The sequence below is a fragment of the Squalius cephalus genome (genome assembly GCF_949319135.1).
Source record: "Squalius cephalus genome assembly, chromosome: 25".
NCBI lineage: Eukaryota > Metazoa > Chordata > Actinopteri > Cypriniformes > Leuciscidae > Squalius > Squalius cephalus.
In genome coordinates this window covers 2,848,463-2,868,034 of record NC_137146.1, presented here as the reverse complement: position 1 = coordinate 2,868,034, position 19,572 = coordinate 2,848,463, and the positions used below count along the sequence as shown (strand labels likewise).

Here is a 19,572-nt window from a genome sequence, read left to right as displayed (position 1 = left end):
GGTGGTTTACTCTCAGTCTGAATGAAGAAAAGCTGTCAGTGATGAAGTGTTAAACTCACAGCACTATAAACACTCTCACACACTGAAGATCTGATCAATATGCAAACACACTCCACATCATTTCCCTGAAGACAGACACTCACATTATGTTTGTGCAACAGCTTTGTCTAGATGTTTATTCACTTGTTGCATTATTTTGGGCTGAGCTAAAACACAATAATGAGTGATTTGATGAAGACAGTAAATGTTCTTGATTGACTGTAATAGTGGAGAACAGCTGCGTTCAGCAGAGAGACGGAGGAGAGAAACACCTGTTGTTTGAGCATCGGTAACTCAGTGTTTGTTTGTTCTTTATCTCTCAAAATTTGAGACATGGTTTCCACATTTGTCTGCTAGAAATATAACTCACTTGGACATGTACAACACAATCACAGATTATGTGAGTTATTGTCAAACACAAAGAGGTCGTTGTTGAGACATAACCCTGTCCTGTTGTAACTCAGGCTGGGGATCGATGGAACAATGAGAGATAATTTACTGAAATAAGATCCACACAATCTAAACTTATGCAAGAATGTGTTTGAAGAACAAAGAATAATCAGTTTTGAATGAAGTCAACAATTTTAAGTAACAAAAAACATTCAAATTTAGCACAAAAACTGCTGTGTGTGTTTGTGTGTGTGATCATGTGTGTGTTCTCAATTCCTGTCACACAACAGTTCAGTCTCTAGCTATGTTGCCATCCTCCTATTTTATGTGAATTCTGGGATTGACTATCACATTAAAAAAACGTGGGATGGAAATGCCGAGATGAACATCAATCCTAAAAATGTGCAGAAAAATCGTATGTGCTCGACTGAGGTGATAATGTTTTTATCCGATAAGAAGACATGCACATAAACTATAATGGAAACATATTCATAAATCCCTCAATGCGCAACAGAAAACTCACATGATTTTGTCTTAACAGGGAATGTGACTGATAACTGAATCATCTTCAGGGTTTGGTTGTAATATTTTTAATGAACTGTTAAAACTATCCTCACCGCAAACAGCCGTAACATAGCTAACTGTTTTAGCATGTGGGTTTGAAGTTAGCATGAGCGTAAAGCATCAGATTAACCCTTAAACAGGCACGAGTAGAAAATGATAAGCAACAAATAATTTCATGTCATTTTTTATATCATCTGGACTTAAGTAAATTATATCCAAAAGAATTTTTGAAAAATGTTATGTATTTTGGATTTTATGAGTTGTGACTCTCATATCACATTGCCTGTTTAGGGTATAAAAAAGGACCAAATCTGTAGCTGTAACTGCCATTGCATGTTTAAAACAATGATATCCTATACTTCAACTCATATAATGTTGACATATTATATATCATTTGAAAGCTTACAAACTCAAGATTCAGCCTGTGAAAACCGTTTTGAAATCGGACTAATTGATCACAGATAACTTGAAGCAACTCATGTGACCAGCATACTCAAGACAGACAGGCTGAATCAGTTTAACCTGTAATTTTATAATTTGTAAAAAAAAAAAATAATAATTAAAAAAAAAACTCAGAATACAAAGATTGTTACAAAAATGAATACAAAGTTAATCCCGTTTTTATACCCAAAAGTGGCAATGTGACTCAGGTGTAACATATATTTCAAAATGTGCTAAATAACAACATGAACAACATTTTTATAAATTTTCTTTTTCAGCACCTTAAGACAATGTTCATAATTAATGTTAGCAGTGTTAGTATTATTTTTTCAAAAGAAAAGTAAGTTTAATATATATTTACTTATCTCAAAATCTGAATGTCCTGCACCACTGGCAGCCATGTTGGATTTAGGTCAGGTTGACTAATTAATCACAATTTTTTTTAAACAAATCATGTGACCAGCATACTCAAGACAGACCAGGCTGTGATAAATGATAAAAGGATTTGATGAAAAAATCATTCTTACGCCCCAAAAAAGACGACAAAAACTGTTACACACAGATCACATTGCCAGTTTTAGGGTTAAACTTGAGAAATATCTACTTTAGATTATGCAAGTCAAATGTATCTGCAATACAATGATTGTTCGGAAAAAAATAATCTTGATAACATTTTTTACTTTTCCTCCTGAAAATTTGGTTTTGGTCATAAAACGTACAATGTTGATCACAGTCACATGATGCGGTGTGTGATATTGATGACATCACCATAGCTCTGACGTGTCAAACTGACCCAGTGTTACAACACCGGTCTCCCCTAAATGTGAAATGAAGCTCTTGGGGTTTGAACATGATCTGCTCTATTCTGAGACCATCACAATCACTAAACCTGACAATGCAAATGAGATTTACACCTCAAACTCACAGTTTCACTCTTTTACTGGTTCAACGCTCTGAACTGGAGCAGTTTCACTTCTGCTGATGGAGGGATGAGACCGTTATGTGTGTGAGGATTCCAACACATGATGCTCATAAATCATAACAGTGTTTAGGAGATTTTTTCCACGTTACGAGTCATAAACATTTATTCATGTGTCTGAAGCTTCAGGCTTTCTGATGATTCAAATGACAGAGTTGCTACACTAGTATGTCACTGTGAACTTCATTACAGGGCAAAGGTCATTCCAGAGGTCACAGGTCATCAGAATGTATTAAAATTGCTTTAATCATTTAGCCTGGGTTTCCCCATACTGCCTTGCTCGCAGCACGATTTTATTCACGCTGCTAGGCAGTCTGGACACCATGGACCAGATTTTCCCCTGAAAAAGGGAACCAATCACAGAACGGGGAGGGAGCAACAAGACGATGACGACACCGAAGCAGTTTGTTTATATCAGACTCGACGTTACCTTCTACCCTCATGTTTATCTTGCACAAACGGTAATATTCGCTAAACGCCATCGTGCACAAATAAATCTTTGACCCATCGTCTTTTTCCTCGTTGAATTTCTGTCACTCTACATACGTCATCTGGTATAATTAAAGCGATTGGCTATGAGCTACGTACAGGCGCATTTGATAGACATTCATAGCACCCAATAAACGGCTCTGGGCATTCGTAAACCACGCCTCAAATACGAGAAAATGAACACGTGGTTCCCAGACCAAGTCTCAAATGAGACTTGGTCTGACGTTAGCCAGGCTATTAATCATTAACAATGCATTGACATGAGTGATAGAGTCAGTAGTTTTGATAGAACAGTTCTGATGAGTGATATCTTTATTATTATCTTGATTAACTTTGAGGGAAAGATAAAGCTACTTGTAAAAGCTCAGAAACATATGGTGGCCGTTTTGTTTGTTTGATTTGATATTAATATACAGACTTTTTTCTCTGATTCTGAGCATATTAGAGTCAAACTCGTCTGTCACAGGACTGATCATAATAGAGATGATTTCAGTCATAAGTCAGTTTTGAGCACATGTGTAGTTCCTGTGTGTGTGTGTGTGTGTGTGTGTGTGTGTGTGTTTGAGCAGCTGCAGTTTCAGTTCAGTCACTGTGACTCTGACTGACGGAGGTTTTTGTACGACTCTTTATCACTGTGTGAACCACTGAATGCTCTCAGGCCAGTATAAACTCTGACAGTAATAATGTCCAGCATCTTCAGTCTGGACTCCACTGATGGTCAGAGTGAAATCACTGTTAGATCCACTGCCACTGAATCTAGATGGAGTTCCTGACTGACGGGTTTTTACGTAATAAATCAGGAGTTTAGGAGCTTCTCCAGGTTTCTGTAAGTACCAGAATAAACATTCATTCCCATCACTCCTTCTGTACACATCTCTGCTGGTTGTACATTTGATCTTCACAGTTCCTCCTGGTTGTTCTGCTGTTATTGAGGGACTCTGAGTGACGGTGATCTGTCCTCTACACTCTGAAACACAACAAGAAGAAAATACACTCAAAACTTTGACAATATACTTGAAGAAATGAATTAATATCAAACTTGTGCTCCACAAACCTTGAGCAAACGCTGTGAGAGTCCAGATGAAGATGATGATGAAGGTCATGTTGATGAAGATTGTTGTGTGTGTCAGTGATGAAGTGTTAAACTCACAGCACTATAAACACTCTCACACACTGAAGATCTGATCAATATGCAAACACACTCCACATCATTTCCCTGAAGACAGTCACTCATTAACAGACACAAAACACAATCACTGAAGTGAGAACAAAGTAAAAATTTGATATTTGATCTTCTGCAATAGCCAAGATGTTAAAAATGATAGAATTCAATTCAGTTCTGAATACATCTATAAGACCAACTTCAGTATATGAACCTGAATATCTGCTGTGAGAATATTTTTACTGTAGTTGGAGTGAAACGTCGCTGTTAATCCCCAAATTTGACACCAAATCCATGTGTGTTCCTGCAGTTTATGAACAGACATGAGGATCATCACACACTTTGTTTAATGTGTCCTTCATCCAAACTTCCTCCTGTTCCTCGACGAGGTGTGAACTGTGTCTATAACTCTAGTCAAACTCCTGTTGTAAGTTGATTCTCCACATTGAGGATGATTTGTCTCGGTCTGAGGAGGAAAATGCCTCAAGAGGCTCGGGTGATTCTGTAGCCAAGATCGGCCCGTGATGCTGAACAACCTCAAGACACTCGACATCATGTATTTTTCTAATGTCAGGTTTATGCATCTTTTACTCTTTATCGCTGAGCATTTGATGTTTTGTATTGATTATCTTTTAATTGATTATGTAATTGGCATGACACATTTACCTGACTAATAATTAATTGTTACATTTGGATTTATTCTGATTTACTCTGAAATGATGAACTCTGGTAGATTACATTAAGTTCATAACACCACAACTCTACACTCAGGTTAGTAACGGACTGACATCAGCCGAGGAGGAGCAGAGGAGCACGCCGACTGAAGTTTCAGAGATACGACTAACACATCAGCAAAGTCAATATATAGACTCATCTAAACAGGGTGAGCATTATTCTAACTAAGTGTACGTGTGAAACCACGGCATAATTATACAAAGTTCCCATTAGAAGTAGTTAAGTTGGTCAGCTTAGTTCTATGGTAATGGTCGTGGCCTCTGGTTAGATATAATCTTACGTTAATTAAGTGTGTTCAGATCTATGGGGACTAAATAACTGATTAAACTGATCAAGCACAGATTTAAGATGCTGGTGATTCAGTTTAAAAAGAATATATAAAATCATAAATGCAGAAAAAATAAATAAATAAATAATTAAATAAAATGGTGGAGGATTCAAAAATATCCACTGAAGTGAAAATCAAAAGTGACTGAATTTCTAGATGAAGGATGTAATAGGAAACAGGAGACAAATATGACTTCTGAAAAATCACAATCAAAAAGATCAAAAACTGATGAAGCTCCAGAAAGTGATGTTCAATAAGATCATATTGAGTCGTTTCTACGTGTGTGTGTGTGTGTGTGTGTGTGTGTGTGTGTGTGTGTGTGTTTGAGCAGCTGCAGTTTCAGTTCAGTCACTGTGACTCTGACTGACGGAGGTTTTTGTACGACTCTTTATCACTGTGTGAATGTTTCATCACCAAAACAACCAAAAGCATATGAACTGCAATGGTAACTCTGACAGTAATAATGTCCAGCATCTTCAGTCTGGACTCCACTGATGGTCAGAGTGAAATCATTTTCACCTAACACTCCATTCCCACTGAATCGACTGAGACTGTTATCATAGAGATCATTTACTCCAGTAATGATGAGTTTAGGAGCTTCTCCGTGTTTCTGCTGATACCAAGCTAAACCCCAGATATATATCCCATCATCAGTTTTACAGTCTATAGTGGCGTTTTGTCCTTCAGAAACATTCACAACTTCAGGCTGAGTCACAGTGATTCCTCTGGACGCTGTTGACAACAACATTATATGAGTTTCATCAAATGACATGAACATTAAAGACTCAGAAATGACAAGCTTTGACTTCTGTTACCTGGAATAAAAGCGGTCAGAATCCAGATGAAGCTGCTGAAGAGATTCATGGTGTGTGTTGGGTTTGTACCGTGGTAAACAGCAGTGTGTTATAAAGTGTGTGAGTCTGAAGGCTATAAACACTCGGAGAGCTGAAACACGTGCCGATGCAAAGTGACTCTCTGAGCAAAAACCAGCTGGAGGAAAACACACATGAAAATGAACACATGCAGAAGAAACTGATCCAGTTTTGTGGCCTTTAATGTGTTTTATTCTCATGATCCAGTGGAGTGTGTTTTCACTTCTGTAGGAGTTTAGAAATCATTTCTTCTTTATTCTGCACGAGTCTCTGCTTCAGAGTTCAGACTTTCTGATCAATCAAATGACAGTTTCATCACTAAAAGAAACAAGTATTTCACTGTGAACTCCATGAGAGGGCAAAGGTCATTCCAGAGGTCACAGGTCATCAACACTTATTAAAATGCTTTGAGAAACACATGATCATTTAGAGACTCCCAGTTAAGATGTGTAAAGATCAGCACAGAGTCTTTCTGATTATATTATTTATTTAGATTTAATAGTTTTCATGCATTAAGAGACATTTAGAGACGATGAGACTGTTCAATAAACCTGATGTTGAGTCTCATATCAGTGTGTGTGTGTGTGTGTGTGTGTGTGTGTCTCTTTCTCTGCTGGAGTGTGTGTTCATTTGAGTGTGACGGAGGTTTTTGTACGACTCTTTCACTAGAATGAAACACTGTGGTTCACTTTCGGTGGAGGAACTAAACTGACGATCAGTAAGTCTTTTCTATTCTCTATAAAAATTCTCTAATAAGAAAATTTAAATTCATTCATTTTATTTTATTATCAGATTATTTCAGCAAGATAATTATTTATGATGATCTTAAAATGCCATGAATGAACCTTAAAAAAAACATCTAAAAGATGATCTTATTTGTCAACAAGATAATTCATTTATTATAAAAATATGTTTTTGAAAAGCAATTTATCATTGAACTATATTATTATTAACTTAAGTTTTATATTTCAAATTGTTTTTAAATGTTATTTTTAATTTTATATTAATAATTTAATTATTATTGGTAACATTTTATTGTATTTTAATGTAGCCTATGGATTGCAGTATTTTACAATATATTCAATTATATCTTGATATAAATAATTCTGTCTGTAATTGATAGTAAATTGAACAATTAAGGGTTTTTAAATGCCTCCAAAGTTTAAAAATATAGGCAAAATAAATATAATTGTGTAAGCGTCATCATCAGACAAAGAGAAATGTAGTTAATGTAGTTAGAAATGTGGTTAATTTTGCTGATTGTGATCAAAAGATTGTGTCTTAACAGAGGATTATTAAAAGGTATAGTTAAAACTTTGCTGAAAATTACGTTTTATTTTTTTTTAAATGATTGAGATTAAAATGTTCTGTAACTTCTGAAAAAAAATCAAAGTAATATTTTTTTGCTTATTTAATTTATTATTATTATTATTTTTTAAATAATTTTATCATTTTATAATTTATATTTTAAATGTCATATTTCATTTTACATGAATATTTAAAACCTTATTATTGCTGACATTTCATTCATTTTATGTATTGACTGTAGCCTACTTTCAAATCTACTAAATTTCTTGTTGATATATAGGCTACATAATTTTGTCTTTAATTATTGGTAAATTTAACAATTAAGGGTTTTTTAAATCCATGACACAAAATTTGATAATAGGGCCAATATGAATATAATTTTGTTGAGGTCATCAGACAAAAAGTAACTCAGTTGAAGAGCATTTTGAAATTGAATCATTAAAACTATTTCAAATATCAAAATTTACTGATGTTTATGATTGTGAGTTTCTGAATAGCAGAATATTTTCAAAATTCAATTAATATTGAAATGATCATTTAAATTAGTTTTCTAGATCTTATAACGATATCACAATATAACCATCAATTTACTTGGACAATGTTTTTCAAACTCATTCTATCGATCATTTAAAGGAGAACTTGGTAGCTTTTTTAACTTAATAAAACTGTCTAGAAATCATTTGGATGGTTAAACAACCTGTTCTGGTGATATTGGTGACTTTCCCCGCTCCCCCCAGCGTTCCCAGGCGGAAAACCAACCTTGCAACTTGCTCACTACCGTCCCGGCAAGATAGAAATTGGAAGTCTCGTGAGAAGCGAAAGCGAGAACGAGAACGAGCGCGAAACACAAATTGCTTTACGGCAATTCGACATAAACACACACGCATGTATGATGCATTACCAGATTACCCACCTCGGTAGATATAGCTCCACACGATACAGTTGGCTTGCTCCGATCAAAACAAATGCACATGAGCAGCGGTAGAGAGGGGGAGGAGGCCGCCGCAAGTGAGTTTTTTACGACTGTGTTGTGAAATATACGCCCCACCACAGCTGTAGGGGGAGCTCGTGGGGAAAACATGCGACAACAAAAGGGAAAATCAGCGAAGAAGTGACTAGAGTTCGCTAGAGTTGCCGAGTTCGGCTTTAAAATGTAATATTTGTATATTGTATATTTAAAATCAAATGATCATTCATGAATGTGTGTGTGTGTGTGTGTGTGTGTGTGTGTGTGTGTGTGTGTGTGTGTGTGTGTGTGTGTGTGTGTGTGTGTCCAGCGGGTCCCTCCGTGTCTCCCTCCGTGTCTCTGCTGTCTCCCTCTTCTCTGCTGATCTCTGGAGACCCCCCCGCTCTGCTCTGCCTGCTCAGCTCTTACTCTCCACAGGGGGCGACGGTGAGCTGGACGCTGGACGGGTCAGAGGTCACCGAGGGGGTTCAGACCAGCGCAGAGAGCGAGCGGGACGGTCTCTACAGTCGCAGCAGCGTCCTGAGCCTCAGCAAAGCACGCTGGGAAGCCGCAGAGCGCTTCGTCTGCAGAGGAACACATGCCGGAGCTGCTCACGAGGCCTCGTTCCTCAAGAGCTCCGAGTGCTGATGTTTCTCCAGTGAAGACCAGCGTATCTGAGCGTCACGTGATTTACAGCTCAATACTGAAGCAGTCTGTCAATGTGCTGCCATTGCTGTTCATTCAATAAAGCTTCATCTGAACGCAAGCGCACATTTGTGTTGGACTGCATCATTGATCAGTGTGTCGTTCCTTCAAAGTCCTGCACTAAAGTTTCAGCGGCTTTTGATTGATTGGAATTAGGGGTGGAACAATAATTACAGTGGATAGAGACAATATGTATCGTATCGTTCACCCAAAATGAAAGTTTAGGAAGTTTACAGGGTTTTCGTGTCACTACTACATTAAACTACTGTATTTAATGTTGAAAATAATGTATAATAATGCAATGGGGGAATATTTGTGGGTCCTGATAATGCCAAATGTCTGATGTTACCAGTAAAAAGTGGCCTACATTATTTTAGATATATCTAGTCAGAGACATCAAGCATATTCGTCTGACATAATTCAGTATTTTCAGCTTCAGAATCATGAATATTGTTATTCTGGTGTCTCTATTGTCCTGCATTGGGTTATCAGCACCAAGTCCAAGCCTATTCATTTACACACACAATGTTAAACCAAATTGACCATTTTGATGGAGTATGGCAATAATATGGTATTGTGAGTTCAGGATGGTGACATAAGGGTCTCGTTACACCCCTAATTGTAATAGTTGAGAACAGCTGCATTCAGCAGTAAATGTGAAATGAAGCTCTTGGGGTTTGAACATGGTCACTGGAGACGAGCTGCTCTATTCTGAGACCATCACAATCACTAAACCTGACAATGCAAATGAGATCTTCAACTGAAACGCTCTGAACTGGAACAGTTTCTCCTGTGCTTATGGATTCATTAGTCAGTTTGTTAATAAGATTTCATCTTTATGAGTTACATGTTGGCTCATCACAACCCACACTATATTCACACATAAACAAACTTTAATCTTTAATACAAAAAAAAAATAACTATAAATACATTTCCACTATACATGGATGTGTTAAATTTCACACAAAAAACATCAATATGAAATGTTGATATTGATCCAGTGTTTGAAAAAGCTGTTATATAGCACTGTTAAATTACACAATAAATATTAAATAAATAGGAAATTATTATTATTTTTTGATAATGGGCTGCACTTGTTTGGTAATCTGGTCTTTAATTTCTAAATTAATTTTAAAATTCTATGTAAAGATATTAATTAAAATTATATAAATGTTCATCTGCTCTGAAATTGAGAGTTGTGTTTTGTGATGCTGTTAATATATGAAGGATAAAATCGATAGACTTATTAAACTGATTAAGCAGAACATCTTTATGATGCAGTGATTCAGTTTAGAAAGAAGAATGAGGATAAATCATAAATGCAGAAAAACAAAAATATGGTGAAAGATTGAAAAATATCCACTAAGTGAAGATCAAACGTGACTGAATTTCCTCACAAATGACTGAAAATAACAGGAGAAAAATTATTTATGAAAAATCATGATCAAAGCTGTCATAGACTGACCAAGCTCAAACTTTTATATTAATATAATATAGTAATATAATAATATTATTGCTTATTATAAGATCATATTGCTTTACTTAATGTGTGTGTGTGTGTGTGTGTGTGTGTGTGTGTGTGTGTGTGTGTGTGTGTGTGTGTGTGTGTGTGTGTGTGTGTTGAGCAGCTGCAGTTTCAGTTCAGTCACTGTGACTCTGACTGACGGAGGTTTTTGTACGACTCTTTATCACTGTGTGAACACCCAGTTACTGATGTAGTGTACACTCATACAGTAATAATGTCCAGCATCTTCAGTCTGGACTCCACTGATGGTCAGACTGAAATCTGTTCCATAATTTGCTCCATTGCCAGTGAATCTAGATGGAGTTCCTGACTGTCGTGATCTAATGTCGTAAATGAGGAGTTTAGGAGCTTCTCCAGGTTTCTGCAGATACCAGGAGAGACAGGAGCCACAACCCCAAGAACGATCTCCAATTTCTCTGTTAGTTTGACAGTTTATAGAAACTGTTCCTCCTTGAACGGCTGCTTCTGAGGGAGTCTGAGTCACAGAAACCTGGCCTGTAATTTCTGTGAATGACATTTCATAAGATCATTATTACAACAATTATTAAAGTCAAATTATCCAGTACAAAATCTAGACTGAACATCAAAAGCATATAAATCACATCTTGAGTTATTAATGGAGTAAATGAACCTTGAACAGAAAGAATGAGAGTCCAGATACAGACGCTGATGATCATCATTCTTCTTATCGGTGGTTTACTTTCAGTCTGAATGAAGAAAAGCTGTCAGTGATGAAGTGTTAAACTCACAGCACTATAAACACTCTCACACACTGAAGATCTGATCAATATGCAAACACACTCCACATCATTTACCTGAAGACACACTCACATTATGTTTGTGCAACAGCTTTGTATAGATGTTTATTCACTTGTTGCATTATTTTGGGCTGAGCTAAAACACAATAATGAGTGATTTGATGAAGACAGTAAATGTTCTTGATTGACTGTAATAGTGGAGAACAGCTGCGTTCAGCAGAGAGACGGAGGAGAGAAACACTGTTGTTTGAGCGTCGGTAACTCAGTGCTTGTTTGTTCTTTATCTCTCAAAATTTGAGACATGGTTTCCACATTTGTCTGCTAGAAATATAACTCACTTGGACATGTACAACACAATCACAGATTATGTGAGTTATTGTCAAACACAAAGAGGTCGTTGTTGAGACATAAGCCTGTCCTGTTGTAACTCAGGCTGGGGATCGATGGAACGATGAGAGATAATTTACTGAAATAAGATCCACACAATCTAAATGTGTACAAGAATGTTTTTGAAGAACAAAGAATAAACAGTTTTTAATAAAGTCAACAATTTTAAGTAACAAAAAATGTATTGTATTTTTTAAGGACTTCAAAATAAAACATACAATGTTGATCACAGTCACATGACACTTCTCCTGTGAGGTGATGCGGGTGGGTGGTGGACAGTAACGAAGTAAATGTAATTCGTTACTGTACTTAAATAGCTTTTTTGTGTATCTGTATACTTTCCTGAAGTATTTCAATTTGGGGAGACTTTTACTTTAACTCCACTACATTTCAAAGTCAAATATCTTACTTTTTACTCTACTAAATTTTCAAAATCAGTCGTTCCTTTTTATTTATGAGTGGAAAAAAACTTAATGGTCAAACAGTAGTTTAACAGTAGATGTAAGCCATTTTCACTCATTTTTAAAATGAGAAAATGTTTCATTGTGCATGTTAAAATATAGACTATGTGACGTTACCATGAACATTATATACGTCGTCAGCTAAGTTAGCTTAGCTGTTTCACCGTATTTCATAGTTCATAGTATTTGTATTTGAAACTTTTTAAGCTGAGTGCTCTGTGAATATCGTGAGAGATGGCAATCAATCGATACTAACTTTTACGTTGGAATATAAATTCTATTTTGACTTGTTTTACATGCAAGCGTATTCAATTCACATTTATTTGTATTAGCGTTTTTCACAATGCATATAGTTTAAAAGCAGCTTTACAGAACAAAGTATGTGTCTACATTACAATTTAGTGGGATCTGTTATCAGAGACTGTCCAAGTTATCTATGTCAGAAATGTACAGTTCTAAGATAATACAAATCATGCTGTTATTAGCTAACATCATGTATTAATTTAAAGAAGGAAACAATGAGCTAATTAAAGTAATTATTACAAGCTGGGAACATAATGATTACATTATATGAAAATTTTGCTTTGGTGCATGTATGATGCTAAAACAGTTGACTGGTGGAGTGGAGTTCTCCTTATTAACAGAGATTGTTATTTTCAAAAGTTCAGCTTCCACAGACTGTGATCTAACTAAAGCCTATGCTGAAAATAATGTCATTTAAATTAATAGATTAGCGTGCCAAAAGTGACATTAGAGTCCTCACGTAGACTGAGTTAAGCAAAAGTCTTGTGACAAAAATGATAATAGGACATTATAGCCATAAAAAATCATAGTACTTGGATACTTGAGTACATTTGAAGGCTAAATACTTTTGTACTTTTACTCAAGTGAAGGTTTAAAGGCAGCACTTCTACTTTTACATGAGTAATATTTTACCTTGGGTATCTCTACTTTAACTCAAGTACATGGTGTGTGTACTTCGTCCACCACTGGGATGTGTGATATTGATGACATCACCATAGCTCTTTCTGACGTGTCAAACTGACCCAGTGTTCAACACCGGTCTCCCCTAAATGTGAAATGAAGCTCTTGGGGTTTGAACATGATCTGCTCTATTCTGAGACCATCACAATCACTAAACCTGACAATGCAAATGAGATTTTCACCTCAAACTCACAGTTTCACTCTTTTACTGGTTCAACGCTCTGAACTGGAGCAGTTTCACTTCTGCTGATGGAGGGATGAGACCGTTATGAAGTTTGAGTGGTAGATTATATGACTTGTATGACTTATATAACATAATGAGACTCTTCACTGGTAGATCACGTGTGACTGGACTAGAGGAGGAAATGTAGATGTTGATCTGATTCAATTCACGATTCATAGGTTTTTGATTATTTTCAAGAAAGATTTCTTTCTAATTCACAGAGTGCAATGTGTCTATAAAATACCTAGGAAAGGTTTTCCATATTTCATAATTTCAGTAAACTATCCACATATTAAAATAATAGTTGATACATTCAAAGTCTCATATTCAAATAAAATAAAATCATATATCCTAAAAGCCCTTAAATGTCTCTGATCGCCCATAAACACTGATCTCAGTAAAACTGCAGTATTTTATCTTGTAAAAATAACAGTGAAGTTTCCACACAATGAAGCGCTTTATTTCAGTGTTGAGCAATAACATCTTTATGAATGTTTAAAGGGTTACTTCAGGATTTAGCATTAAGCTTTGTATTAGTAGAAAACCTGTAGTATTTTCGAATTACTGTGCTTTCCACCCTCATATGACCCTGAGACAAGAGATTTATGTATTTTTTTGTCTGGAAAAAATCCTCCGATGACGCAAAAATCGTCATTTTGCGTCATCGGAGGATTTTCTGGACAGAGGCTAAAGACTACAGCCAGTAGGAGGAGCTGTTCCGCATGTTTTCAGCCCGCCCATACAGGGTGGGATCTCACTCACAGAATGTACACACAGTCAGCCTTTCTTTGGAAGTTAAGCTAGCAAGCTCTTGTTCTGTGGAGAAAGCTGAATAGTAGGAGAAAGCTGAGTAAGTAACCATCCTCCTTTTCCCGGACTTGTCCGGCGGGCGAGATCGTTCAAAATGTCCGGGATTCAGCTTTTGCTTTCTGCGGTCGCTATTCCTTGTTTACATGCACACCTTTCAATCTAACTGAATTCATTCCGATTGGTGATTTTGAATGTAGTGTTTACATGAACTCTAAACAAGTGATCGGCTGATGTGCGTTTTACCTTTGCTAAGAAAAATTCCCGCTCCTCCGTGAGAGATGCGAGACCGGCGCGTCTCAGTAATGACGCCACCGGCCTCGCGCTGTTCTCCCGCGGCCGTCAGCCTCGTCCTGCTCGCCACAGTAAACATAATGAATGGCGACTGTAGAACGCAAAAGCCGAATCCCGGACATTTTGGGCTATCTCTAAATCCCTCGCAAACTCATCACGTAGGCTAGCTTTGTTGTTTTCATCTGCGCACTCTTACCGATAGGCGTGGCCTCCTAAGGCAGCGAAGCAAGTGCATTCTGGGAGTTGTTGTCTTTCATCCACATAAGCCAAAAATACATTTTCTGGCTTTTCTCAGTCTAGAAAGCTCCAAATTCAAAAATTTCTTCACATTTCTTCTACTTAAATGACCTATTTTAAATACACATTCATCTTCCCAGAGGTGAAGTATCCCTTTAAGTGTGTGTGACTCGAGACTGAAGTGTTGCTGTGAGAGATCTGTCTTCTGCTCATGTGAGACTCAGACGCATCGCTGGATTCATAATTAATGCGTCCAGAAAACAGTGAATGGTCACAGACAGACTGATTGTGGGACGGTGGAGCGTCTGATCATGTATACGGTTTCTCTCTTTCACTGAATCAGTTCATCTGTGACTCTTGTACATGATGATCTAAACAGCGGCTTTATGGAAGATGATTAATAAACTATTCAAGCAACAACATGTTTATGATTCACTTTACAGTATGAGTGTATGATTAAGAAGAAAAAATGTGTGTGTGTGTGTGCGCGTGTAAGTGTTTGAGCAGCTGCAGTATCAGTTCAGTCACTGTGACTCTGACTGACGGAGGTTTTTGTACGACTCTTTATCACTGTGTGAACATATGTACACTGTTGATGTAGTGATAACTCTGACAGTAATAATGTCCAGCATCTTCAGTCTGGACTCCACTGATGGTCAGAGTGAAATCACTGTTAGATCCACTGCCACTGAATCTAGATGGAGTTCCTGACTGGAGGCGGTTTGTGTAATAAATCAGGAGTTTAGGAGCTTCTCCAGGTTTCTGTAAGTACCAGGCTAATAAATCTCCATTACTATTCCTGTACACATCTCTGCTGGTTTTACATTTGATATTCACAGTTCCTCCTGGTTGTTCTGCTGTTATTGAGGGACTCTGAGTGACGGTGATCTGTCCTCTACACTCTGAAACACAACAAGAAGAAAATACACTCAAAACTTTGACAATATACTTGAAGAAATGAATTAATATCAGACTTGTGCTCCACAAACCTTGAGCAAACGCTGTGAGAGTCCAGATGAAGATGATGATGAAGGTCATGTTGATGAAGATTGTTGTGTGTGTCAGTGATGAAGTGTTAAACTCACAGCACTATAAACACTCTCACACACTGAAGATCTGATCAATATGCAAACACACTCCACATCATTTCCCTGAAGACAGAAGAAACACTGTTTTGTCTTTTAGTGTCTTTGCTAATAAACTTCTGTGGATCATTTTCAGAAACAGAAACTCATGATTTACTTCATGTTATTTTGGGTCGATCTTCTCGCTCTAAACACTGTTTTAATGATCAGTTTCATTCAGACTTTGATGCTGAGAGAATTTAATACCTGAGCTGCAGATTTATATCATCCATGATACTGTATAACAGGTCAAAGGTCATCCAATAGAGAATGACCATCTAAATCTGGCTGAAGATTTCATTATAAAGCAGGTCAATAGAATTAGCAGAGTTTATATCACATGTGTTTGTAAATGTGATGAATGTATTTCGGGACTGATTATGAAACAAAGGATTTCAGCCTTCATTCAATATCAAGTATTTATTTTTAAGATTAATTCTTTGGACTATTTTTTAGATGAAGATTTTGTGGCTCTTTTTTGATCAATCATGGTTGATGTTGAGAAGATCTGAGTCTCACATCAGTGTGTGTGTGTGTGTGTGTGTGTGTGTGTGTGTTCATTTGAGTGTGACGGAGGTTTTTGTACGACTCTTTCACTAGAATGAAACACTGTGGTGGACTTTCGGTGGAGGAACTGAATTGACGATCAGAAGCTGTAAGTCTTTCTTTAATTATCTAATAAAAATGTATGTGTGTGTGTTTTTTTAGAAGTTATAGAAGTTTTAGAAGTTATTTAACAGTATTTGGCAACAATATTCTTAATTTATTACAAAAATACATTATTGAAATGCTTTATTTGCTTTACTTTATTTCAACTATTATTTATTGTCGCATTTTATTCTATTTTACTGATTGATTGCACGCATTCATGCATTTAAATGTAATTTTGTCTGCTATATTATGAATGTCATATTTGGTGATATTCTATGTTTATTACATTTCAATCCATAGTTCACATTCATAATGTTTTACATTAGTATTTTCACACATAATGTGTGCTAACATTTCATTGTATTTTCAGTAATTGCAATATTTTCAATTATTTCTAAATATATTTAATTTGACACAAAAGTTGGATGATATAGACAAAATAAATGTCATCAGTTCATCATCAGGCAAATAGAAATTTAGTTGATAAACTAAATTTAAACTAAGTTTACTTATATTTCTGTTTACGAGGAAGTCTATTGAATGGTGATTATTTTCAAAACACAAATAATATATTGTGTTAAGTTATATTTAACTTAGTTAAATCTAGTTAGTTAAAACTATTTCCAGTTTTCAGTGTATACAGTAAAGCAACAAACCGTTTACCAATTAATCATTTTTACCATAGCATTTTTAGTCTTTTACCGTTAAAATTATGATACTTTTTTACAATGTACAATATTTAGTAATATTGATTAAATCGAGAATGTTTTGAAGCTAAACTCAGGATAGTGTGTATGAATGAAAGCATGAGGTGAAACTACAGTAAAGATGAAATGATTGTGCTTTTTACTGTATTACCATCAGACAAAGAGACATTTAGTTAAAGAGCATTTTAAAAATCAATCATTTAAACTATTAAGTTTGTGGATGTTTATGATTGTGAGTTTCTGAATAGCAGAATATTTTCAAAATACAATTAATATTGAAATGAATTAGTTTTCTAGATCTTATAACGACATCACAATATAACCATCAATTTACTTGGACAATGTTTTTCAAACTCATTCTGTGTCCAGCGGGTCCCTCCGTGTCTCCCTCCGTGTCTCTGCTGTCTCCCTCTTCTCTGCTGATCTCTGGAGACCCCCCCGCTCTGCTCTGCCTGCTCAGCTCTTACTCTCCACAGGGGGCGACGGTGAGCTGGACGCTGGACGGGTCAGAGGTCACCGAGGGGGTTCAGACCAGCGCAGAGAGCGAGCGGGACGGTCTCTACAGTCGCAGCAGCGTCCTGAGCCTCAGCAAAGCACGCTGGGAAGCCGCAGAGCGCTTCGTCTGCAGAGGAACACATGCCGGAGCTGCTCACGAGGCCTCGTTCCTCAAGAGCTCCGAGTGCTGATGTTTCTCCAGTGAAGACCAGCGTATCTGAGCGTCACGTGATTTACAGCTCAATACTGAAGCAGTCTGTCAATGTGCTGCCATTGCTGTTCATTCAATAAAGCTTCATCTGAACGCAAGCGCACATTTGTGTTGGACTGCATCATTGATCAGTGTGTCGTTCCTTCAAAGTCCTGCACTAAAGTTTCAGCCGCTTTTGATTGATTGTAATTAGGGGTGGAACAATAATTACAGTGGATAGTGACAATATGTATCGTATTATTCACCCAAAATGAAAGTTTAGGAAGTTTACAGGGTTTTCGTGTCACTACTACATTAAACTACTGTATATAATGTTAAATATAATGTATAATAATGTAATGGGGGAATATTTGTGGATCCTAATAATGCCAAATGTCTGATGTTACCAGTAAAAAGTGGCCGACATTATTTTAGATATATCTAGTCAGAGACATCAAGCATATTCGTCTGAAATAATTCAGTATTTTCAGCTTCAGAATCATGAATATTGTTATTCTGGTGTCTCTATTGTCCTGCATTGGGTTATCAGCACCAAGTCCAAGCCTATTCATTTACACACACAATGTTAAACCAAATTGACCATTTTGATGGAGTATGGCAATAATATGGTATTGTGAGTTCAGGATGGTGACATAAGGGTCTCGTTACACCCCTAATTGTAATAGTTGAGAACAGCTGCATTCAGCAGTAAATGTGAAATGAAGCTCTTGGGGTTTGAACATGGTCACTGGAGACGAGCTGCTCTATTCTGAGACCATCACAATCACTAAACCTGACAATGCAAATGAGATCTTCAACTGAAACGCTCTGAACTGGAGCAGTTTCTCCTGTGCTTGTGGATTCATTAGTCAGTTTGTTAATAAGATTTCATCTTTATGAGTTACATGTTGGCTCATCACAACCCACACTATATTCACACATGTGTATAAACAAACTTTAATATTTAATATACAAAATTAACTATAAATTTCCACTATACATGGATGTGTTAAATTGCACACAAAAAAAACATCAGTATGAAATGTTGATATTGATCCAATGTTTGAAAAAGCTGTTATATATAGCACCGATAAATTACACAATAAATATAAAATAAATAGGAACGTATTATAATTTTTGATGGTGGACTGCACCTGTTTGGTAATCTGGTCTTTAATTTAAAATTCTATGTAAAGATATTAATTACAATTATATAAATGTTCATCTGCTCTGAAATTGAGAGTTGTGTTTTGTGATGCTGTTAATATATGAAGGATGAACTTAAAATAATAGACTTACTAAACTGATCAAGCAGAACATCTTTATGATGTGATTCATAAATCACATCTGTTTCGAATGCGCATGCGTCGCGTCTGAACGCGTTGTTGTCTTTGGAGCTACATCGATTGATTTATAATTCTTGATTTCTCTTTAAACTCACATTTTCTGTGCTGTGAACATTTTCTATTTTTCCTCAACTCATAGTTACAACGCGGACTGTTGAGCAGAAGTGTCTCAAGCCTAGTGATCCAACGCTGGATACTCTTATAGGTTACGTCCGTGGATCACGGCTGAACGCGTCTTCTCCGCACTCATTTATAAACAAACATTTTTTTTTCGCCTATCGTGCGTCTACTCCACACCCGTAAAGACGGATTATATCCAAGACTTAAGCCATAAATTAGTATTAATATTGATAGCATCACTGGTAGCGTCGTTGCTAACTTAACTTACTGTCCATCTGTTAAAATGGCGAATATATCAGATGTAA

The 19,572-nt window shown here is 36.5% G+C and overlaps 2 long non-coding RNA genes across 2 annotated transcripts; both read left to right on the top strand.

Annotated features, from left to right (window-relative positions):
• Positions 1 to 6,640: 6,640 nt before the first annotated feature.
• LOC307153732 lies at positions 6,641 to 9,024 on the top strand. The gene is made up of 2 exons (XR_013820193.1): positions 6,641 to 6,717; positions 8,585 to 9,024. It is a non-coding gene; the product is annotated as an uncharacterized lncRNA (long non-coding RNA).
• Positions 9,025 to 15,160: 6,136 nt separating this feature from the next.
• On the top strand, positions 15,161 to 17,925 carry LOC307153612. Its single transcript, XR_013820179.1, has 2 exons — positions 15,161 to 16,413; positions 17,486 to 17,925. It is a non-coding gene; the product is annotated as an uncharacterized lncRNA (long non-coding RNA).
• The last annotated feature ends 1,647 nt before the right edge of the window (positions 17,926 to 19,572 follow it).